The sequence below is a fragment of the Leuciscus leuciscus genome (genome assembly GCF_965113295.1).
Source record: "Leuciscus leuciscus genome assembly, chromosome: 5".
NCBI lineage: Eukaryota > Metazoa > Chordata > Actinopteri > Cypriniformes > Leuciscidae > Leuciscus > Leuciscus leuciscus.
Genome location: NC_138729.1, coordinates 19,282,290 through 19,307,795, shown reverse-complemented (window position 1 = coordinate 19,307,795; position 25,506 = coordinate 19,282,290). Strand labels below are relative to the sequence as shown.

Sequence of the window (25,506 nt, the reverse complement as noted above, 5' to 3'; positions counted from 1 at the left end):
ATAAAACCAGCTTTTCCTCCACACCGTTCCTCTGTATAACTACACTGACAGCGTTTGATCGTGTACCACTCTCTATAAGTACAGGTGTGGCACAGGTGCTTGTTTTAGATATTCCGGTTTAGCATCACTTTCCCCCCCTTCCCTGCATCTGCTGTTCAACAAACTCTGGTAACACTTTATTTTACAGTGTTACCGTTACATGTAGTTACTGTAGTAATAACTATAAATTATGCATAATTACATGCAAATAACACTAATCCTAACCCTTTAGTAAGTACGTGTAGTTAATTAATATTACTCAGTACTTAAATGTATAATGACAGTGTAACAAAGACACCTTAAAATAAAGTGTAAGCCAAACTAATAGAGTCATATATGGAGGTACAGTCTACAACGAAAGGATCTGCATTTTAAATCAACAAATGCCATCATATTTGCTCTGTAAGATATTTGTCACTTTGCTATAGGTTTGCATACTTTATAGATAAAATGATTTGGTAATGCCATTACCTGAACCATAGTCATTGAGTCATGCTGATCTGTGGTTATCTTTTTGCATGCACATTATGTGTGTACTGTTGTACTGGGATCACATTGTTGTATTTGATTACATTTTATGATTATAACTTTTACTTTCATTGCCCATACTTGCAGAGAGGGAAAACATCACATTGATTTTTGGCTCCCATAGCAATTAAGATTTCGCTATTTGTAATAAGGCTATTAGTGATTTTCGAATGTATTGCCTACTATCTTAAACCCTTTATGGACAGTCTTACCAATTATATTGTTGATAATAATATTTATGTCTTTATATCTGTTCAGGGCTTCCCACCTGACATGTATCTCTTCCTTGGCAGTTTCAGAAATGGCCCTAAGTAACCTTAGAGGTTTTAAAGATGTGTACATTAATGTGGATTACATTGAGGACGCACATAGCATTTCCAGTTGTGTTATATCAATTTCCATTGTTGTACAATATCATTTGCATAAACCAAGATCTTAAATTACTGGTACATCTATGCAGAAGCATCACAGAGTTCAATTAGCTTTAGAAAGAAAAAATGTAGCCTAAGGTTTTGTATTTTCTTTGTGTGTTGTCTGATAAGCTGATAAGGTACTGTAGGTTTTTACAGCCACGATAACCAACATTTCTTGCATCTCATCCATTATGTATTTTATATTTATTTGTATTAAAAAAATGTATTGAACGTGTTGAGTTGTTTTGTCAGTTGCCTACCACATTAAATAAAGCTACTCTGAAAAGGTCCATCAAACATTTTTATTTCCTATTATTTTGAATTCATGACCATTTTGTTAAGTTATTTTTTTAAATCATCTCATGTGTTTAGTCGACTACACGGGGGATTTTGGAAATAAAGAGGGAACCTGTCATGGGGTCTAAACAAATACCTTCTAGGACATACAAAAAGTTTGGGGTCGGTATGGTTTATAAAAAAAAATGTTTTGGAAAGAAGACTTATGCTTGCCAAGGCATTTAATTAATCAAAATAAAGTAAAAACAGTAGGATAATATTGTGAAATAGTATTACCATTTAAAAGAACTGTTTTCTATTTGAATGTATATTACAATGTAATTTATTCCTGTGATGGTAAACTGAATTTTCAGCAACACGTGTCACACGATCCTTCAGAAATCATTAAAATATGCTGATTTGTTGGAAACATTTCTTATTATAGCAATGTTAATAACAGTTGTGCTGCTTAATATATTTGTTTTAACCGTAATATAATTTTTTAGCGTAATATAATTTTTGATGAAAAGAAAAAACCCTGCAATGTTTATACCAAATACTTATTTCTTTTTTTCACTTTTAAGAAAAATAAAATAAATTATTGGCCACTGACCTCACACTTTTAAACGGTATATTGTATTTTTGACAGCAATGAGAAGTAAAAAAAAAACAGTTAGTAGTAGGCTAAATATTAAATACTATATTAATGTTGCTTCCTGTTTTTATTCTCTATTATAGCTGTCTTGAGTGGGAGGGCTGGACAGGCATTTTGTAACCACTGTACTTGTTTCATTTCATACCATTGAAGGGGCTTTCATACCGATTTGGTTCTTTAAGTTTTCTAACTATGAGCTGTAAAGACTGCAGCATTACATGCACACGTACCTCTTGCCCTGATGTTTTGCCGAGATCTGCAGCTCGTTCATTGATAAATTAGGCAGTGTTTGATTAGCAGGTCTCTGATGGGAGGAGTCGGGCTTGCCCACAGACTGAGTGAAAGGCAGGCAGGCGATGAAGATGGTGGATCCAGACACATAACGGGACCGTGAGATCGCTGGAAACCACAGTCAACGCACAGGTGAGAGACTCGAGAATCATTTTGCGCGCTATGAATCAATCATTGTTTGTCGCGGAAGCTGTGTGTGTTTTATTACGTAAAACAGGAACCATGCAATTAATAAAAATCATTGTACTTCAATGAGGTTCAGTGGCTGTTGCGATGTCGCTTTCCCTGCTGATGACAGGTTGAACAGTGTTTGTTTACAGTAGGGAGGATGTTTCATTGAAGGAAAGCACTGCATTACCTTCAGTTACCAAATCTACAATCCGAAAAGAAATGCGAGGGCCTAAACTGGGAAGTTCTGTATAGTTTTTCAATACGAAATCGGTATTGCCGTGCAAACAATGTGCCGTCCATCCTCATTACCGGAAAGAAGAATGCCTTCAATCCAGTTTCTAACTTGTGCTTGTGGTCATCGATGCGCTTTTGACTGAGTGCTGTTCGTTTTAATTCATCCCTGTGACTAGAATCCTGTAGTGATGAAACCAGTCATCAACACCACTAGGTGGCAACAAGTGAGCGTGCTATTAGTGAATCACTAATCATTCACCCATTCGTTTAAACATTTCGATTCAGTCGATTCATTTCAAGACTAAAATGGAATCTGAAACTTTTGCTACAAAATAGAACCTACAGAGAACCTCCCTATTTTTGGTTCCCATAAATAACAAAATGGGAACCATATGCTATCGTTTGGGGAATATTCAGTGTTTGTTGGGATGTCGACTCGTTTAGCCAGCCAGCGGAAGCTCTTACATGAAAGTGACTCGTTTGTACTCAAACTCATTCAGTGCGAGTTCATTTAACGCAGTCACGTGCTTAAAAAAAAAATGGAACAAATAGTGCAGAATCAGTATGCTATTCTGAATTCAGCCTATTAATCAGTGAATTCACTTAAAGTTGCCGTGAAACTGAAGTTTTGAGTTGTCTTTTTTTTTTCTCTCAAACAAGAAAAAATGTAAGAACCATCGGAAATTTATGGAAGCTTGTTTCCGCCACAGAATAAAATACACATGATAGACAAAAAAAAAAGGTAACAGTCATTTCGGAGCCCGAGTTTGCGCAGTATTGATTCTGGTGCTCGGAGAGGGCGGGGTTTACTGGAGCCAGCCACCAGGGGGCGATCGAAATGCTTTTGCTTCACTTTTCAGGATTTGTGCGGCACACGCCACACTTGGAAAACTTATTTTCCCGCCCTCGCGCCAGTAAACACGTCATCAGAGAAGAGATTATATTTACAAGAGACAGAGACAGTGGACGTTATTGTGATTTCGATGGCACGTGAATTAAAATACTGGAAATGCCATTACAAATAGGAATTGTGCGTTTTGATTTCATGGTGTCTTTAATAGATTTAAAACCCCCGTTTACGAACGGCACACCACTAATTGAGAGTGTTTGTGTAGGAGGAGTGTGAAAATGAATCAGCCTCACTGCCGGACACAGATTTCACGTAATCTCCGTTACAGACGTTAAAGTGCCACAACTGATGACTCACTATAGTAGCCTATCTATCTCTCTGTGTGTGTATCCCTGTGATTGTAAACGCACTCCCTTCTCTCTGTGGTCCACAGAGGTTCAGCGTTTTTGCAAAATAGTGCTCTGCTGTTGAATGGCGTCCTCGGAATACGCTTGCGCTGTAGGCATTACCAACCTGCTTTCCTGCCAAATACATGCCCTAGATGCAGACTCACTGCGCGGCGTCGGATGCTGTGCAGGTGGGAGAGCCAAACACTCGCGTGAAAACTGACTGAGAAGAAGGAGAAATGACAAGGACAGGGCTTGCACAGGCTTGATAAAGAAAACCCTCCGTTAGTCGTCGCTGCACATATTCAAGTTAACGTGTGCCACATCCATCCAATACTAACCATCTCCATCCATCCGCAATATCACACCTTTACTCTCTCCGAGTGATGCTGATGCTGCTGCTGTCTATGCAGGTAGGGATGCGAAAACGCGTAGTTTACGCATTGCATTGATGTTTTGATTGGTAGGGAGTATTTTTTTTAATTAAACTTTTAAAATGCTTGAGTCTTATGAGTTGTGACAGATTAGTTTACTTTTAATGCCTTTAATGAAAAGGAAGAAAAAAAAAACTGTCGTGGTTTATGTCGCAGTACGCTGCTTTTAAGGACGTCAGTGAGCATGGTGTAATGACCCGCCCTTTGGGTCACTATATAGTAGCGAATTGTGCATAAAGTCAATAAGTGTTGCTCAGTGACAAAGGGGAATGTGTGTAAACGCTTCGTTTTGAGGAGCTGTGGATATGGGAGTGTTCTCAGAAGACTCTTAAAGCCCTCTCACGCATCAAGCCATGACTGAGCAAATAACAGCAATAACACCATAGGATCTGACATCTGTGTTTTTCTCAGCTGTAAACCATCTTGGTTAGGTGAAAAAAAAATGGCTATTGTTGTGTGATATAACATGGATTATCTGTGTGATTATGTTCTGGACATTCAAATTTGCTGAGCACTGCTCTCCTGGGGTATTTACACTTGCACAAAAAGTACTAATATGAGCGTTTATTTTGTACATGATGTTGTTATGTTTTTATTTATTTATTTTATTTTTAAATAAGTACCTTGAAGTATCATAAATATCATGTTTTATCAAAGTATTGTGGTAGGCTACTACCATATTTTCCAAATTTCATCCAAGAACCTTATGTAAATATTTCAGTACCAAACACTTGATATGTTCAGTACCATGATATAGTTTATCAAAGTACTATGTTACTGTCACAGGGTGCTAAAGGCACACCTGAAGAAAGATGTGCTTTTCACTTATCCAATGTTTCATGATTGCTGAAAAACAAATATATGTTTATATTGAACATTGATGGAGCAACAGATTTTGTGTGAAAATAAATCATAAAAGTGGTTTGTTTTGTTTAAAAATCGTATAAATGTATGAGGTGACAATGTGGATGTGTTACCCCCAAAAGGCTCTCCAGCATAGGGCAAAATACACATTATTTATACAAATACGAAATACTTTAGGTAAAATAATGTTTTGAATAATGTCCAAGTTAATAATTTTAATAATCACTTTAGCAAAGTTTGTACTGTTTTCTGTTTATTTTGATAAATTAATTAATTAATTTTTGTTCAGTAAATATACTGCCATAAAAATGTTCATTTAAAAAAATACAGAAACAAAGATTTTGAAAGCATTGAATGAGATCCCACAATAATTTAATATAGATTTACAGTAGTAACAATAAATTATATTTTATTATATCATTTGATTAATATATTTTTAAATATGATGGTTCCCTTATAAATATGGTGATTATCTCTAAGGTAGACACCCAACTTAATATGTGATATTTACCATCTGAATGTAACCATGTCAGGTCGACAAATGGGAAAGTCAGCCGGCAGTTTATTATCATGGTAATTATTGTGCCTTTCGTCCTGACAGGCGCCTTTTACCCCAAATACCATATTTTTGCATATTCTTCAGTTACATTTTCCTTGAGCAAAACTGAAAATCGTTCAAAATATATTCAATAATTATAATTTATTCAAATCTCATTTGCTACTTAAATCTACAACATGGTTAAAAACACACAAAAAAACCCATCAAATATTAGATCAAATTAGCACAGAATACACTTTGCACTGCTGATCGTGTCAAGGATCAGCCAAATTTCCACGTGCATCTTGAAAAGCGGATGTTTTGGAAAGTGCTGCGGCAAGTTTTTGTGCCATCTAGTGGTTTAGAGAAAAATCAAATCAAAGGCGCCTTTTACCCCGGTGAGCCTTTAGCCCTGTTGTATCTTTCTTATGATATTTTGAATACCTGTCACACCGGGTTTCTACAGAATTGTTCCTGCTCTAAAAATTGCTCATGTACTGATCATTTATTTATATAGTGCTTTATACAATACAGATTTTGAAAGCTGAGTCACGGTCATAAACACATAGTAAAATAACAGTGTTAATGTTGCAAAACGAATCAGTTATGAAACAACATACATTTCAGTTGTAGAGCAACTGAAGTCAATATGTCAATTTTCAGCTCAATTTAGTTCAGTGTTGTTTCAATTCCATTTCAGTGTCAATGTTTGCAAAAATTCATCAGTTATCAAGCACATTTCATTTAGAAACAACAAAGCATCTCTACAGAGAGCAGTACTGTCACTAGTCAGATTCAGTGTTCAATCACTTCAGTTCAATAACAGTGGCAATGTTGCAAAGTTCATCAGTTATGAAAAGACTTCAAAAGCAGCCGTAGAGAATACAACATTGTCATTTTCCAGCTCAATTCAGTTTAGTTTTTGCTTTCTCATCTGATAGTGTCAGATCAATAACATTCTCTGAATATTAATTGTCTTTTAAGCCTCAACTGAGCAAGCCAAAGATGACAGTGACAAAGAACCAAAACTCCATTAGGTGTGACAGTATTGGAGAAAAAAGACCTTGGGAGAAACCTGGCTCAGTTCTCAGATCTAGAAGAACGAGCACACCAGTGAATAGTCCCTCAGTGTGTCAAGGACTGATCAGTTACACTTGTTAATCTGATTCAAATCAAATACTTCATGTAGGCTAGAGGTTATTTGCAATATAGATTATTTACAGATTTGCACATTACAATTTCATGGTTATAGATTAATTAGGTATGTACTGATTATGTGTATAGATTCACAGCAAACCGCTCTGTATGCAGATTTAGAGTTTCACTTAACGACACGGCCAAACTGGAATCAATTAATTGATCTAGAAAATGGTTAAATGTATGTGCAATGATCATTCATCTCAGCTAAAGACAGTGCAAGCACAGACTGTGCTTTAGCACTTGAAGAATAAATATAGGATGCACAAAAATATGTATTTCTAAAAAAAAAAGAAAAGAAGTATCCAGATATATTATTATTAAAGATGCTTTTTTATGTACTACTTTGGATCTAGAGGAATAACATACAGCTGTTTTGTGTCAGTTGTCGGCCTAGCTTTGCACACATTGATTCAGCAGCACCGTCAAATGGGAGAAGCGCAGCATGCATGTTTTTATGTAGCCATAATCGAAGGAAGGGTGTGGTTAATGTCTCAACTTCAAACTATCAGTATAGAGACAGTTTTGACAAGACTAAGAAGGAATGTACTTGGTTGAGATGTCATGTTTTCCTCTCATCATTGCTTATCTGCAATGCTATCGTGCAGTAAGATGTCTAGCAGCAAGATCACGGTGACTGTTTTTAGGAGACAGACATTTTAGAGGTTATTTGCTATAGCACACATGGATACTTGTCACCGCACGAGAAGAGATCAAAGGTGATCCTAAACTGAATTTCCCTATAGGCACCCAGTGTTTTTTTTCTAGTATTTTTCTGGCTGTTGCTGCCCATGTTTAAAATAAGCCCTTGTTTGTGAGCGGAGTGAAGCCTCCGGTCCCGGTTGTAGGTCTTTCTAGGCAAATGAGTGGAGAAGCTGAAATGGGAAATGTCCCTCCCAGAAGGGCTCTTTGACCTGCAGTATTATGGGTTTACTCTTGTTAATGCTCTCTCTGTATGGACATCACGCTCTTTCTAGTCGGCTCCCTTAGGGGGTTTTCCTGTATGTTATATGTGACCCTGGACCACAAAACCAGTCACATGGGTAATTTTTTTTAAATTGAGATTTATACATCATCTTATATACTGAATAAATAAGCTTTCCATTGATGTGTGGTTTGTTAGGATATGACTATATTTGGCCGAGATACAACCATTTGAAAATCTGGAATCTGAGGGTGCAAAAAAATCGAAACATTGAGAAAATCGCCTTTAAAGTCGTCCATTTATGTTCGCGATTGTGCTGCATTCACTCACAAAAATAAATGTTTTATATATTTATGGTAGGAAATTTACAAAATGTCTTCATGGAACATGATCTTTACTTAATATCCTAATGATTTTTGGCATAAAAGAAAAATCGATAATTTTGACTTATAAGTATTGTTGGCTATTGTCACAAATATACCCGTGCGACTTATAACTGGTTTTGTGATCCAGGGTCACATATGTACTTCACAAAAAATGTATTTCCTATTGAAAAAGGAAGTTGGGGCAGGACATTATATAGAAAAATATTTTTATGGTTTATTTAGGATTTTAAGCATATTTGCTAATTGCTGTTGCAAGGTGTTATTTTGAATAGGATATTCACATTATAGAGAGGACTTTGTTGGATGGCATTTTGCCCATGAGTACGAGATGATATAAATATTTGGTCAAATAGAGTGGTGCAGGGATGACGTCAGAACCAGGAAGTCTAATTTGCCGCTGGTTTCGAGATTTCCCTATGGGTTTTATTATGGTGTTATTCAATTTATGTGTAAAATAAAGTATGTGGTAAACATAACTTGACTATACTTTGACGTTTTGCTCTACAATGAATGTACACACCGCACACACTCACCCCAAGTTATGTTTACCACATGCTTTATTTTACACATAAAAATAAAACATAAAAACCCATAGTAAAATCTCAAAGGAACCAGTGGCTAATTAGACTCCGGGTTCTGACGTCACTGTACCACTATATAGAAGAGACACTGTAAATTGTAAATGTTTGCATTTGCTAAAAGTGTTTTATTTTTTATTTTTATTTTTTTTGTACCAAAAACTACAGTATTTATGAGCTCAAAGTGTAGAAACATGGGCAAAAAGCAATACTCCAAAACGGGATATTTAATTTAAACCGTTTGTACTGTTTAGTTTCTATACAGACTTGAAGCTTATGGGATTACAGGATATATATTTTTTTTTTCATTGACATTCTAGTATTTTTATACACAAATTTCAAAGTTCAAATTCAAGCTACTTTTGTGTGAAAAAAGATGATTGAAATTGGATTAAAAAGAATTTAAAATGGTTCATACACTAGCCTACCATTCAAAATTTTGTATATGCAAGTAAGCAAAGTAAGATATTTTTTATAGAAATGATTTTATTCCGCAAAGATGTTAAATTGCAAATGTCTACTGTTTAAATTAAATTTTCTTTTTTTTTTAAACTTTCTATTTATCAAAGATTGCTGCAAAAAATATATTATCAGTTTTCAACCTTATAATAATAGTAAGAAATGTTTCTTGACCATTAAATCAGGGTATTAGAATGATTTCTGAACGATCATGTGACACTGAAGACTGGAGAAATGATGCAGAGAAAATTTAGCTTTGCCATCACAGGAATAAATTATATTATATAAATTGGTCAAAAGTGATAGTAGACATATATATATATATATATATATATATATATATATATATATATATATATATATATATATATATATATATACATACATATACATATTAATAATAAATCATTCAGATATTTATTTATACATTTAACAATGAGCACATTTTGTGCAGTCAGGATAAATAAAGGAAATTCTCTTACATGTTTTTAAACAGAATATTTAATGAGCTGCCTGAGACTCTCCTGGGAGTATCCGGCGCAGGGTTTGGGATTGTATTCATTTTTAAGCCAGTGTTGAGTTTTGTTTGGTGGCCTCATATGAAATCTTGAAAGAGAAGCAGCTGCACTTTGCAAATACTCTGAGTCCGAAGTGGCCTTGGGCCAGTTTTCCTCATGTATTATTTGTCTTGTGTGGTCTTTCAAGTCAGCAAAATTCTGTCACTACGTTCAGAGAAAATGATTAAACAGCTTTCAGTTTTTATTTAAAAGATTTTCCATCAGTATCCTCAGGGCCAACACAGAGGAACTCTGTTCCAAAGGTAGTGTTCAAATAGTTTTTAAAAAATGCGATCTGAATGAGGACAGAATGATGACTGTGGTTATGATGAAGATCATGAGGCGGATCGAATATTTTATCCATTCATTTCCAAAGGTTTTTTAAATCAAAGCTGTTTATCAGAGTTTTGTTCATTCAAACCCTGTAAGCATTCACACTTATATTACCGGAGGTCATGTCCTTGTGTCAACACAGCGGATGTTTTCACACACCTTTTATTAATATTATCTATAGTCATATTCATACCGCCACTGAATGGAGCTTAATGACAGCTATTCATTTACATGACAGCTTTGAAAGTGATTTACTGATTTATAGGAGCACAGCAGCAACGTTACAACTAATTAAATGCTTTGATGTGATTTAAATGTCAGTGTAAAAGTAGGTTAGCTGAGACTGTAAAATGCTTGGGAAGGGCAGAGCAGTGGGCAGGCTGTCGTGAAGCAAGATGCAACCTTTGCAACTGATGTGAGAACCCCCTTTTTTTTTTTAAAGAAATGTTAAATGTTAAACCAAAAATGTGTTTGCGAGAACCAATGAGGTTTGACGTGAGTTGACGTTTAATGTTTGTGCCATATTTGATGTAGTCTATACTATAGAGATCGAACGATAATTGGTTTTACCGATATTTGAGATTTTTTTCCTTAATCAAAAAGATTAGTCTTTAGCTAATATACCTAAACCTTTCAAAACTAGTTTAAAAGCAATCATTGCATTTATGCTAATTTGATAGACTCCCTGGTCATTGGAAAACACTCAATTTATTGTTAATATTGTTGCTTCTGCTCCTGCTGTTGTTATAAAAATAGAAAACATTTTTATTGTAGTGATAGGAAGATAAATAAAATAAAAATATATAAAAAAAGCAGAGGTGAAACATTAAATAAAAATCTATTCAGCATTTGGATACAATACTCTGTATTGGAATCGGTTCTAAAAAAAATCTTTATTCTGTGCATGTGTGTGTTGACCAATTACTCAATTTGCAAGTAATTAAAAACTTAAATTTCAATCTGTTCACGGTGATTGTCGCATCAGAAAACTAATATAGCTGTCAAGTTGATTAATTTCATGCTATTTGTTCCCTTTTTGAAGCTTGAAAGATTTAGACCCCACCTCATAATCCAGGAGAAACACTTTTTTTAATTTTTTTTTATTAATCGTCGGTTATTTTAATACACATGCACATACAAATACAGTCTCAGCTATGCAGTAAGAAATAATGGGAAATATACAAACAAGTAAACAAATTAACATAATCGGGCTAAGGACTAAATATGCGCCATAAAATAGAGAGTCATGAGAAATTATTAATGTAGCACCAAAAAGGTGTCCATAACAGCCAAAAATCATCAGACTTTTGATGTATAGGAGAAACACTTTTTAGACATTTTTCAAAATATATATTTTTTTTATTTTCCACAGAAGATACAAAAGTCATACAGGGTTGAGTAAATTATGAGGTTGAGTAAATTATGGCAGAATAAACATTTTTGGGTGAACTATCCCTTTTAGAGCAAGGAAGATTCAGTCCTTAGTCTGTTATGGACTGTCGGATGGTAATGGCCTGGATGGAAGTTTTCAGTTTTCCCGTCTTGTGATTCCTTTAATTGCAAAAGATAAAAGGTTTCTTTTATCAAGCCAAAACATTATTTACGCTTGTTTTGCACCATCTGGCATTGGTTTGTTTGTTCCCTTTGTTGTTTATCAGGGAGTCATTAACTTATGGAGGCTGTTGTAAAAGAGGTTTGGCCATAATTAGATTGAAATTTACTTGCATAGAATTATAATGAATGTTCTGTATGGCACTGCAGCAAAAATTAATAGAAAGAATCAGACTAAAAGAGAAGTGCTTAATTACGGGTTGGTTTAACAATCTAGACTTGGTTTTTTTTGGCTTGGCAAAATTTTAAGAAGTTGTAATTAATTTTTAGGAATCTGGAGGACGGAAGGACTAGGTCATGTTTCTAGTATGAATACATTTTAATAGACATAATCCTCTGAGCTGCGTTGCTGGAGAAAGCAAATCTGACAGAATGTTAATGCAGGGACAACTGACAACAGAGACTTTAACTGACCATGCATAATAGGCTTTTCTAAATGACTTAATTAATAATCATTAATATCACAATCTACTCTATAAACTCAGCAAAGCTGGTGTTGTGATGTTGATTTTGTTGGATTATTTTGTTCTACTGGGGCTAGTAGAAGATTTCTCAGGTCGAGCTTGGGGAGATTTTTGGGGACACATTTATTTTGGGATCCCGAATAGGATATATTGTCAAACTCTATGGAATAGGTTGTCATAAGGGGACTTGCTGCTTATTGATACTGATTTAAAGAAGAAGAAAACATTTTCCACAACACATGTGAGATGTACTGTGTAATCGTTGGTTATTCATCTAGTAGTTCATATCTACCTTCATTATATAGTTTATATTAGGGGTGCAACACTATTTCGTGTCACAATATATTGCAATACAAAAACGCAACAATGTGTATCGTGGATAGTGACAATCTGTGCTGTGTATAGTTCACCCAAAATGAACATTTCTGTGTGAGGAAAAAATAAAGATTACAGAGTTTTAGTGTCAGTACTACATTAAACTACTAATGTTGAATATAATGTATATTAATGCAATGGGGGAATATTTGTGGGTCATGATAATGCCAAATGTATTATGTTACCAGGAAAAAGTGGCCTATATTTTTTTCAAATATATAGTCAGTGACAGAGTGTAAGCATATTTGTCTAAAATAATTCTGTATTTTCAGCTTCAGAATCATGAATATTTTTATTCTGGTGTCACCATTGTCCTGTGCATTGAGTTACCAGCACCAACTCCAAGCCTATTCATTTACACCCCAATATAATACCAAATTTACCATTTTAATCAACTGTACATTTTTTGTTAACCTTTCACCATATGTCTTGGAGTATCACAATAATATCATGTATCGTGAGTTCAGTATCGTGATGTGTATCGAATCGTGACATAAGTGTATCATTACACCCCTAGTTTGATATATTATTGGAATGCATCTCATTGTGGTTTTATTGTATTCATTTAAGCTATTCTGAAAATATGATTATATATGTTCATTTACATCTTTGAAGCCAACATGAAAAATCACTGTGAGAAAACAAGCATTTAAGTAATTTACTGAAAACTTGCTCCACTCTTGCACTGTAAAAAAAATTTATCAATAAGTTATGACAACATATGGTTTTACACTGCTTTAACTCATCAAAATAAGTTAAGCAACTTTTTTTCTAAGTTATACGAGATTCAACTCTTTTTTTAAGTCAGTTTAATGTAATTTAAGTTGAAATTACTTAAACTTCCAAGTTGATTGTACTTTAAGGCAGCAATTTTTTTTACAGTGTGCATATTCTGATGCATTCTAAATATTCACTCCTACTCTTGTAGTGCTTATAATAACACCAATATTGTTCTCATGTGCAATGCTAATTTGTTTTTCTGTTGCAGTGTTTTGACTCAACTGTTTAATTAGCTTCTGAATTTATTTGAAGTCTTCTGCTTTAATCAGTGTGTCATACTTTACTAAGAAAGGAAGCGAATGATCGCAGCGATGATCAAGCTGTCTGACAGTCATATCACTGCATTATTAGCAGTGCAGCATTCACACCGCAGATTACATATAAAGCTATAAACCCTGTGGGAGGGCAGGTGTCCTGGATTATTCCAGGAGGAAAAAAAAAAATCTCTTTCTCTGCTTCACTTTCTCTGTCTCTTTGTCAGCTCATGGCTGATGGGGAGAGAGCAGTCAGTGGCAAGCGCTGTGTAAATGATCTAGTTGCTGTTCACTTTGATTGTACATTTGGCACATTTTCTGGTTGTCATTCACATCTCATGAGAGAATTACTGTGATGTTTGGCAAACTGATCTCAGTTTAGGCCGGCTGACAGGCACATTGTTGTATATGTTTTGTCCAAGACCTACAAAGCCTTGAGATTAACAGTGTTGGATAGGGGTGCAACGGATCAAAAAACTCACGGTTCGGATCGTTTCTCGGATCAGAGTCACGGATCGGATCATTTTTCGGATCAAAAAAAAAAAAAAGACAAGACAAATAAACACAAGTTTTGTCTTTTTGTTTATTAACATTTTTAAAATATTAAATTAAAATATATAAAATCAACAGTGGGTGTGCGACGGGTTCATTCCATGAAGCGTGACTATAAACACACTGATAGCGTTTGTGATGGCTTTAGCCCGGTCTGATTGTGCAACGTTGAGCTCCTGTCAGTGAAACACTGAGGTGATGTCGCTTCAAATGCGTGGCCATGCTTGATGTGTTTCCACGGATGTCCCGATACTACTTTTTCACTTCCGATACGATACCGATGCCGCAGCATATCGGCTATTTGCCGATACCGATATCAATCCGATATTTTTATTTTATTCTTGAACTAATACTACTAATAATAAAATATATGGAAGCACTTTGCTCAATTAGCCACATAAAAACATCTCACTCAAATGGAGAACAAATACTTCTCCAGTATGTAGTCCACAACAACAGTTGATAATGAAAGACTGTCACCCTTTATTCAAATGACCTTGAGATATGTTTGGTAATTGTAGGCTACCTGAATGAATTTAAAATTAATTTGCTATATTTCAGATCAATATATTTGTTTCCTTAAAATTTTTATTAACTTTAACGTTATTCTCATCTGAATTATAAATAATTTATTTCTGTATAAAATGATACTACCATTAAAAACACATTTGATTTTCTTTTTTAATCAATGTAGAATGTGTAACTTCAAAATAAACAGATTACTCTGTTTGAGGACAAGAAATGAAAACCAATGCAATATAATGTCCAAAAGATGAGATAATTTTTGCTTTTAAACAGCGTGTGTGTGTGTGTGATTGTTCGATCGCGCCCGTGCCTCTCTCTCTTTCTCTCTCTCTCTTTCTCTCTCTCTCTCTCTTTTTCTCTCTCTCTCTCTCTCTGTCTGACACACACACACACACACACACACACATTCCAGCATACATCGCAGCCTGTTCATTTTGCCGCGTTCATATTTTTTACAGTCTATGGTTCACACCATACGCGAATAGAGAGTCAAATTCGCGTCTAGTTCGATGCTTGAACAGCTTGAATCCTTTCGCGCGTCCAAAGCGAATAGGACGCGCCGCGCGCGTATAATGATAAAGCGAGCGTTTGAAGCGAAATAGACGCGTGTTCCAGGGAAGCCAAAATGCTCCCATACAGGGGATTTATATGACGCGGGGCGTTCAAGCTCCTCCGTTCGTCCGCTCGCCATGACCACGCTGTGTGTGGACTGAACATGCGCACAACTTTCTTTCTTTTTTCATAAATTAATCCGCGGATCACGTGTGTGCCGAACCGAAGATATTGATCCGAACGGATCACGGATCAATGATGATCCGTTGCACCACTAGTGTTGGATTGTACGAATTACACAAAAGATGGGGCTTTTCTTTGTTGTGATGCTACACGGCCTCTCCAAGTTCTCACGATCCACGATTCATTGTCTCGCCGTCGAGCGTGGAGCTACGGCTATGGTGTGTGTATCAGTTTGTGTATAAAGCCTGCTGTGTTAATTCATGAGCACTTGAAGTTCGCTCCACATGAGAGCTGCTCTGCCTGGGACTCAGAGACCATGCTCAGTAGATTTTTAGGGATGTGCGGTGGTTAAACCAGCCTCTGGCAGAGATTAGCCCAGCGTAATGTAAGCTAGATTAATGCCGGGAGCCTTGAGACGATAACCCCTACCGCTTCAAACAAAACAAACATGTTCTGTATAGCTTTATTCCAGGAAAATCCATGAAAAGGAAAAATCTTTTAAAAGACTAGTTTAAAACACATGTGGCAAATGTACTCTTTGTATTCATGTTATTTTAAGTAAGGAATAATTGACAACGGGCCGTTGAATTATTAGAAGAATAATGCACACCCGAGTCGGTAACGCGGCCATGAGGCGAAGCGGTTCGGTAGCAGTATCTCTAATTGCGACTGTAACTTTATCTACCTCGCTAGTGAAAAAATGATGTAGCTTTTAAGTTGTTAAACTATTTTACTTATAAAATCATCAGAGCAGCACTGACAACACTTTTCTATGCGAGTGTGTGTCCGTACTGTGCGAGAGAGAGCGGGAGAAAGAGAGTATGTCCCTGATAGCACAAGTACATCTCGGAGATGTCTGATGTCTGCTTTTACATCTGCAAGATGTATTTTTTAAAGTGTTTGCTCATCTGTAATACGTCGTCTCTAGGACATTTCCTGTTGGATGTCATATAGACATTTAAAAGATGTCTTTAAGATGTTTTAGATTTAGAATGTATGTAAAACTGCCTTTTCTACGACATTTATCAGATGTTTTTACACAGCAGATGCTTTCCAAATGAACAGATCTTTAGCAGACACCTTACAGGCGTACCTGTGCTATCTGGGGTGCTCTGCATACGTAATAAAATGTAATTTTGTAGCAAAAAACATGGACATAATTTGTTGTTTTTATCTAATTGTTTACTATATTTATTTGCTTGGTCAGTGTCATTGTGGGTTTTGGTTCTTTTGTTGTTGTAGTCTGTAAGGACTTTTAAAATACTGAAATCATTAGGCGAAGTGATATGGAACTGTGGTCAAAACATGCCTGGAACTACTTTAGCCGTGCGTTTCCCTGAAAATAATGTTCGTCAACCAATCCGATTCAAGCATTCAACTGCCCCATAGTATATACTTAAATAAAAATAAAAAACATGAATTTTAATATGACTGTAATTGACCTTTGTGTAAACAAGACATGAGATGATTTTATTTATGATTTTTGAGTTGATTTGATTTTAGCATTGAATTGTCAGTAAATTCTTCTGAAACATACATGTATTGTGCTAGAGGCTGAGTATTTTGATGACATCTGTTGTTCATTGTTAGAAAGTTCACGTGATAGCCCAGACTCCTGCACGTGTTGTCAGGTGATTTGTGCGCACTGTGCTTTTAGCTTGTGGAAAGGTCATCTCTCTTCACCTGGAGCTCCAGAGGGAGTAATTACAGACCGATGTGACCACCCACGTCTGTCTCGTCTCTCTCTCTCTCTCTCTCTCTCTCTCTCTCTCTCTCTCTCTCTCTCTCCTCTCTCCCTCTCCAAACACATGCTCAGCTGAGACACATGGGTCCCTGCCCTTGTTTTATCCATTTTTATTCCAACAATTTTTAAATCATACCAAAAACGTCCCTCACTCTGTTTTGCAGGAGAAATGCTCTGAAACTCTGTAGTATCATTGTTAAATCTTTCAGACCAATCTTTTATATGCAAGAGTGTTTTCGGTGTATTTTGTGAATGCTTAAAAGATGGTTCAGCCAAAAGTTAAAATTCTTTGTCATCATTTACTCGTCCTCAAACCTGTGTGACTTTCTTTCATCTGTGGAACATAAAAGATGTTTTCATTTCTTTAACATCATCTGATGGTAATGTTAGTGGCTAATCGCATGTAATCTCACAAAAGTGGCATAATAAGGTTGATCTGGAGTTCAGTAAAGCTCTGTCGCTTTAAACCTCAGAAAGCCAACAAGATAATGCCGACTCAATCTCACCAACTCTGTGAAGATCATTGCTTATATTTCACTATAAAATATCAATAACAAAAAATTTATATTTATTTTTATAAACAAAAATTATATTTTAGGCGACTGTATGCAGCCTTGTCTTAAAGAGATTATATAGGTGTCAATTTCTGTCAGCTTGTGTTGTCGGGATAGAGTAGGGATAGAAAAAAAAGAGAAATTGCAAAGGCCTTTCTAGATATTGTTGAATATGGGTTAAAGATAGTGTTTGCTCCTCCTCTCCATTTGATTCGGTTGAACAAGCAAGAGAAAAGATGTCTGACGGTCTGACTTTCTCACTCTGCCTACTGCAAGACCTATTCATAGATGTTTTCAGTCCGAGACGACGTGCCCACGGATCGCCCACAGTGCATTCACTGACCATCTGATGCATTTTCACTAAAAACTGGAAAGTGCTTTCTTGATCTGCTCTAATCTGATTAGCTGACTTTTCCCACTTCCAGAAAAAAAGGGCATGCATGGCTTTAATCAGTCCGCCTGGAAACAAAGAAACAAGTAAACTAAACATCCATGAGCAGAAATATATGTTCTGAATTATGTTAAATAGTCAGTGCTTATTACTTATAGATGGGCAGAAATTCTGACCCAGATTCTATACACCCTTTTCACTACTCTGTGTTTTCTGTTCTGTTCTGTTTGAATATTTTTTAAGCTTGTCTATTATTGTGGTATCACTTGCTGCTAAATGGCACATGAAACAAAATTGACTGTGATTGGTCACTCACTTTACATGTCTAAGTGGGTGGTTTTGTCCAGAATAAGGTAAAATCTTTAGACCTTTTGCTATATAGTTAAATACATTGTTATGCAAGACAAATTCATAGATCATAGCCTACTACGGCCGCAAAGAAACATGCACATCACTATTCAACTAAGAATTTTTATATATATATATATATATATATATATATATATATATATATATATATATATATATATATATATATATATATATATATATATATATAGCCTATACAGTAATGCTTATTAGTAGACTGAATTGATTGTAGAGAATGTAGAGTGTCTCTCTTTACAAAGTGGCTGACCTAAAACCTTCTAGATGATGCTCCTGTAGATGAAATGCTTTCTAGTCAATTAGAATATGGAAATACAGTCTGTTCACAAGTCGGAGAGGTGAAAGTGCTCCTAGAGAAAATATCAGCTCTTCTAAATCACAGCTCATTACAAATAGTTGCATTTATACATGAAGACAGTAGCTTTTTATCATGAGCATATGTGGGATGGAGCCTCCTTTAGTCCTACATTCAATTACCTATGTCTTGTTCAGTAGATAAAATGAGAAGAAAACAATTTCCATCCTGAATGTGTTATTTAATTTTTTTCGGGCTGGAAATGAGACTGCCTGGTGGCTGAGTGAAGGGCACAATTCCCAAAATCACAGTGCTGGACATGAACAGATAGTGAAAGGGAGCATAAACGCGTCCATCATTCATACACACACATGCGTGCACGCACGCAATCGCACACCCCGGGGTAGAAGAAGTGCTGTTAACTGGTGAATGAAAAAGGCCTGGGAGAGGCTTTCACATAACACAAATTTAACTGCCACTGTCAGCTTAGGACAGATATGATGGAGCCTGTGGCCTAGATACTGGCAGTAGTCTAGAAGGAGGACTATATGCTGGATGAATGTGTGTAACATCCAGCACCAGAAAGGCTATATGCGAGTGTGTATAAAACATGAGAAGGATGCATATGCCCGGATGCATATTTTTACGCCAGTGAACACATCCTAGGGTGGATTTAATTTTGAAAGTCATTGCCTTTATAGTCAGTTGACTCTAGTCAGAATATATGCCATGTTTTATTGTGTTCACTTAACCAGCATGTTGTCATTTATGAGATGCTTTAATCCAAAGCGACTTCCAGTACTCTTGTTACAGGGACAAAACCCCTTAAAGCAGCCTGGGGTGAAGTGGCTTCCTCAAGGCTTCAGTTACTTCCTTACGGGGCTCAAACAATCACGAGCCATAACGTTTTACCCCCTACATGACCCCACAGTGAAAATAATAATAGGATTAGCAGGAGTGTTTTTGTAAACAGTGGGATGATCAGTATAAAGCTTTTTTTTTTTTTTTATGTTTTATAATGTTTTATTTTAATTATATATTATATTATGTTACATTATATCATATCATATCATATCATATCATATATCATATAAATTATATTTATTATATCATGGCATTGATGGGTGTATGTATTGATAGACCTGACTGGAAAAAAAATAAAATATGTTTTATTATATTATATTATATTATATTATATATTGGCATTGATTGGGTGTATTGATAGACTTATAAATATATAAATATCGTAAAACAAAAATTGGTCAACCTTTCAAAGTGACTGCTTTCTTATGTTTACTACTGCAATTTCTTTTTTTAAATCCAAAATGAAATGCCGACTTATACACATATTAAAAATAGTTTTAATAACCTTATTTATCTTTTCGATCATGTCCTGACCTTTCTTAAAGTACCATAAGCTAAAGCAAGATTTAGGGTCAGTGAATCTTACACTGTGTCAAACAGCTGTCTGAAGGATTCCTCCTATATCTCCAGTATTCTTAATTGCCTTGACAGTTTGGTGTGGCTGTGGGTATAAATGTAGATCCGTCCCGTCCGTTCAACTTTGCAGTTTTCATGACCGAGATTCGCAGCTGATACTGAATTTAAAATGTTTTTCCGTTTTACTTTGTGACCACCTTATGCATCATTAATAAAGGAGGAGTTGCAGTGCAAATTTGCTTTGCTATATTAGGGCTTTGAGTGTTGAGCTAAAGCAAGCATCAATTGCTAATGCTTAGGTTTTTAAAACTCCTAACCCAACAATCCTGCACCGTTTGTGCAACAGGCATGAATAATTGCTCGAACTGGATTGCTAATCTGAAAGATCAGACTTTCACCAGGCAGATGATAAAATCCAATAGACTGACCCAAGCCAAATATAGGGTATTGTGGTTGGACTCTTTTGACAAGGGTTAATAAATAACATCCTAGCAATCACTCAAAACATGCTAGCAACACATTTTAAATTACTCATGACACCAACCACATAGCCACTCCCTGGCAACCACCCAGAACACTCTAGTATCCTGGCAGCAAGCATCACACACCATCTTTTTTCTCTCATCCTGACTGATGCAAAATTGTTTGAGGCCTGGTTTCACAGACAGGGCTGAGATTAAAGGGTTAGTTCACCCAAAAATGAAAATTCTGTTTAAGATATTTATGATGAAATCTGAGAGCTGGCTCACTCCTTCATAGGCTGCTAGGTAATTGCATCTGCCGGTCCAGAAAAGTTAATAAAAACATTGTTAAAATAGTGACTACAGTGGATCAACCTTAAGTTTATCAAGCGACGAGAATACTTTTAGTGCGCAAAACCCCCCCAAAATAACGACTTTATTCAACTATTCATTTTCTTCCGTGTGGGCCTCTCATGTGAGTTCACAAGAGCGCCACGACACATGCGTGAGAACTGAGATGATGACGCTCATGATCATTTGATGGGAAAGTGTGAAAGGTAAGCCATTCATTTTGCAGCATTGGTAAGGCACTTTTACGTTTTCTCGTTGGTTTCTCACGATTCGGACGTCCAGGAAATGCACACTTTAAACACTACATCATCGAGACCCATCTGCATCATCATCTCAGTTCTCACGCATGCGTCGTGGCGCTCACTCAGAGGCCCACACAGAAGAAAATGAATAGTTAAATAAAGTCGTTATTTTTGGGGGTTTTGCGCACTAAAAGTATTCTCGTCGCTTGATAAACTTAAGGTTGAGCCACTGTAGCCACCAGGATTATTTTAGCGATGTTTTTACTAACTTTTCTGGGCCGGCAGATGCAATTACCAAGCAGCCTATGGAGGAGTGAGCCAGCTCTCAGATTTCATCAAAAATATCTTAATTTGTGTTCCGAAGATGAACAAAAGCCTCACGGGGTTGGAACAACATGAGGGTGAGTAATAACTGACAGAATTTTCATTTTTGGGTGAACTAACCCTTTAAGCCAGGAGTAGGCATTAGTTAAATTAGGTCCTTTTAAGTAGTGTTTTTATAGATATAAATTTGATGTGCCTTAGAAAAAAACATTAATGGTGTGCATCCTGAGACAAAACAGTAGCACTGAAATATTTTAAAGGGGTGGTTGAATATGATTTCACTTTTCTAACTTTAATTAGTGTGTAATGTTGCTGTTTGAGCATAAACAACATCTGCTAAGTTACAACGCTCAAAGTTCAAAGCAAAGGGAGATATTTACTTTTAAAGAAATTGCTTTTTAAGGACTACAACAAACGGCTGGTAGAGACTACACGACATTCCTCCAGGGTTAGTGACATCACCAACCGTAAAATTGACATAAACCCACCCCCAGGAATGCGATTTATAGATTATCATGATAGAATATGCTAATCAATGACTAGAAGATAACTACACATAAGCTACATAAATTCACCAACTAACCATTCAGAAACGTCCTGTTGCATTCTACATGTTATCACTTCTTCTTGAGTCTCTCCATCTTTGTCTGAATCCGGTTTGAACATAAAAGGCTAAAAGTTTTTGAAATGTTCAATGCATGTCTGTGTGAGAGCAAGCTTTTGGAGCTCCGCCCTCTGTGCCTTGAGCAGCAGCTCATTTGCATTTAAAGGGACAGACACAAAAACGGTGCGTTTTTCCTCACCCTCAAAAGGTGACAATTTTAACATGCTATATAAAAATATCTGTGGGGTATTTTGAGCTAAAACTTCACATACACACTCATTACATCTTGTGAAAAGGGCATTATACCACCCCTTTAAGATATGTCTGTGCAAGTTGCTTTCAGTTAAAACAGCTCAAACATAAATTTTTGTCTGGGACTAGGTTTAAGCCTTGTCTGTGAAACCGGGCATAAAAGTTCTTATGAAAATTAAACTGTATTTTATTTTGTCTAGTAAAAATATATTTAAACAAATATTTAATATAAATATTTGAGAAGCTAAATTGTTTAAGGTGAGGCTTTTTATTTCATATTTTAACTACAATGAAATTTTGTGAGGTTTATGCTGAAAATGTGTTACATTTATGACTAAAGCGAAGAAGACAAAAAACATAAATATCTGTATTTTACATTTTTACTCTATTTCTGTATTTTCAGTGAAATGTTTGCCACTGCCTGACTCTGCACCCATCTGGAGCTGAGCCGTTTTTCCCCATCCCCAGCGTCCTGATCCTGAGCTACGACCCTGATTATTAGGATCGACTGCAAGGCCCCTAACTCGGCGACCTCAACGTCCCTCTTCACTCTTGTACTGGCCCTGCTTCACCCATAGAAGATCGATGAGCCTGGGAGGTAAGTGTCTCATTTTGTCATATATTTGACAAAGCTCCAATATCTCAACCTCTTTTTTTTATCCCTCAAGATCTCTGCGTTGCTCTTTCTATCACACCCTTTGGACATTCTCGTATCTCTCTCAAAATATACTCAAAAGTGATTGACTAAAATGTATTGTTGAATGTCTTTATACACCGTTTATGGGAATACTTTCTTAAATTCCAACACGGGCATATTCATTTTGTATACATGGTTTAAACCGTAATACATGCAGCTGTTAAAGAGCCAGGCTGTGAATGATTTCAGCACAGACATGCTTTTAAACTTTTTCATTGAAATATTTCTTGCAGCCTTAAATTAATCTGCTCTATCAGATTGCAGCTGGATTTGTCTCTTATCTTCCGGCAATCCTTGTGATATTCATTCTGCTTCAAGCGCAAAAGGTTGGGTAATATTTGTTGTCATTGCAACAGCTGTGCTTTGTGTATTATAAATAATGAAAAGAGGATGAAGCAGTAGGCATGGACCACACCATTGTCATAATGGGGTTGTTGTTGTTGTCACTATATAAAACCCTTACATCAGCTTTCATGGGGCAATCCAATAGCTCTTTACTTCAGGCTTTTGTGTCATTGATTCATGGTTTGTTTGTTTATTCGATTTTTTTCCTCAATTCTTCTTCAAGAGTTCTTCACAGGCTGGATTTTCAAATACTAGTATTTTAATATTTATTGAATAAAAGGTGGAAATGTTTAATTCACCCAAAAATTACAATTCTGTCATAATTTACTCACCTTCATGTTCCAAACCTATATGACTTTTGCTGCTTCAGTGAAATAATTTTCACTCTAAACATATATTATAATATATAAACTTATGAGATATGGTGGTTTCAGACGTCTTTTTGAATATAGTGCAAAGAGTAATTTGGACAATTTTTTATGATAAGCTTCAGTTCCCATTCATTGGAATCGCTTGGAAAAGAGCGACCGGCACATTTTTCTAAATATCTTTGTGCGTGTGTGTGTGCGCATGTGTGCGTGTGTGTGTTTCACTGCCAAATTTGGTGATAAATAATGTCAGAATTGTCTTTTTTTTTTTTTGGTATCTAAGTATCTAATCTTAAGATGGTAAATATGTGAATTACATTCACTTTTTCAAGGCCTGTTTGGTGGAGTCTGATGTTTGACATTAAATTAGATAACTGGAGTCATCTGAGATTCCACTGCATTAAGTGGACAAGGAGAGACTATGAAAAAGCATTGAAAAGTGAACTATTTACGGTCACCACTGTGTTGGGTTAGTATTGTGAAATTCAGCTGCAGATGCAAAACTACACTGGTAAGTGTGACGTTTTCATTAGTGGCGTTCTTTCTCACAGATACTGTAATCTTCCTCTTGCATGTCATTCGATATGAAACTATTACATCATCTAAGAGTTTGTTCACCTTTTACATCAGATCGATCTGCCCTTGATATCTTAGGAGTCATGTTCTGTTTGAAATACATGTGTCCTGAAGAAGGGTGTAGTGGAAGTGATGTGTAGATAATGAACAGAATGGCACAAACACATGAGGACAGCAGTCATGCTGGAGGAAGATGAATACAAAATCACTTCCAGTCTTGCAATAGTTCCTGTTGAAAGAGAATAACAGTACTGATTTCACACCCATATGTCCTGGAAGCTATATTTTGCTATAGAGACACATTTTATATTGAAGGCTGGATTAACAAGGCTTTACCATGTAGCTCACCAAAAGTTAAACTAATTAGCAAGGCATGGTCTTGGCATACAGAGACATTTTTAGACAATTTTCTTCACACCTCTTATAAATCACTTCTTCTAGTCACTGATTAAGCCAGTAAATTCAACGATAAGGAATGGTGAGGGTTATTTTATTTCATTTTATTATTTTAAATACTGTTGTTAGTATCCAGTTTAAATTCTGCAGCAGTTCTGTAGGAATCGTCACGGCTGGACTGAATGTCCTTGACCTACTGAGTGACTGTAACATCGTTCCTCATTATTCTGACAAATATAATTATTTCAGTTGCTACGAGGGTTTTTATTGGCTGATCCAGTTACAGTGAGTCACAGGTCAGACTTGATTTGCCGAAGGCAGATGTGAGTGGGTAGGGGGAGGGTAGACCGTAGATCCATACCATTGATTGGCCATATTAGAGAGGTATGCTAATGTTTCTTCATTTACGTCTTTTCTCAAAGCTTCCCAAGACACCGTTTGAAATGAAGGAGAGCCGTGTCATCTTCATAAACCTTCCTTGAGGGAAACCAGGGTGGAATAATACACAACAGTATGCAGTTCAGCTGTAGTTAGGAGAATAAAAATGGCATCTGTCAGAGCAGATTAATTTATAAATGCTGTTGTTGTTTTTTTTTCAACTTTATACCAAGAAATAAACATTCTAGTAATTAAATATTGACATGGATGTCTCTAAAGCTTGAATTTGTC

General features: G+C 36.0%; 1 protein-coding gene across 3 annotated transcripts in view; it reads left to right on the top strand.

Moving 5' to 3' along the window:
* The first annotated feature begins 130 nt into the window (after positions 1-130).
* apba1a (amyloid beta (A4) precursor protein-binding, family A, member 1a) overlaps positions 131-25,506 on the top strand; it is a 66,216-nt gene continuing 40,840 nt past the window's right edge. For 2 of the 3 annotated variants that reach the window (XM_082168662.1, XM_082168660.1), the window contains exons 1-2: positions 131-2,334; positions 22,859-23,053. The gene's annotated coding sequence lies outside the window, so the exon portion shown is untranslated. Of the gene's footprint in view, positions 2,335-3,474; positions 4,257-22,858; positions 23,054-25,506 lie in introns of those variants that run through there. The other variant, XM_082168661.1, reaches the window with a different exon arrangement.